Source organism: Antrostomus carolinensis, unplaced genomic scaffold (genome assembly GCF_000700745.2).
Source record: "Antrostomus carolinensis isolate BGI_N321 unplaced genomic scaffold, ASM70074v2 scaffold40596, whole genome shotgun sequence".
NCBI lineage: Eukaryota > Metazoa > Chordata > Aves > Caprimulgiformes > Caprimulgidae > Antrostomus > Antrostomus carolinensis.
In genome coordinates this window covers 7,812-8,144 of record NW_010323374.1, presented here as the reverse complement: position 1 = coordinate 8,144, position 333 = coordinate 7,812, and the positions used below count along the sequence as shown (strand labels likewise).

The window sequence follows — 333 nt, the reverse complement described above, 5'->3', positions numbered from 1 at the left end:
CCCCCTGCCAGTCCCGAGTAGATCCCTTCAGAGTTAAGAGGAGCAGCTCCCCTTGAACGTTCCCTTCTGGCCTTGCCTTCTCTTCAGGTGTCCACAAATTGATGCTGATGCACAAATTCCTCAGTGGAAGCCACTGAGAAGACATGCTCATCAGATTTCTCATGCACACCTATCAGAGCTGAAGAGAAAATCCAGGCAGGGGAGGAGAGCTGCAATTCCCTGGGCAGTTTGGAGCACACAAAGCAGATCAATCACACCCAGCACAAGGAACTCGCTAAACCCCCAGACTGGAGCAAGCGTTGCCTGGGAGGCTGAGGATGATATGGATATCAA

General features: G+C 52.0%; 1 protein-coding gene across 1 annotated transcript in view; it reads right to left on the bottom strand.

Moving 5' to 3' along the window:
• Positions 1-333, bottom strand: part of PDAP1 (PDGFA associated protein 1) — a gene marked incomplete at its 5' end in the record, with an annotated part of 5,261 nt that overhangs the window by 321 nt on the left and 4,607 nt on the right. The window lies entirely within an intron of this gene.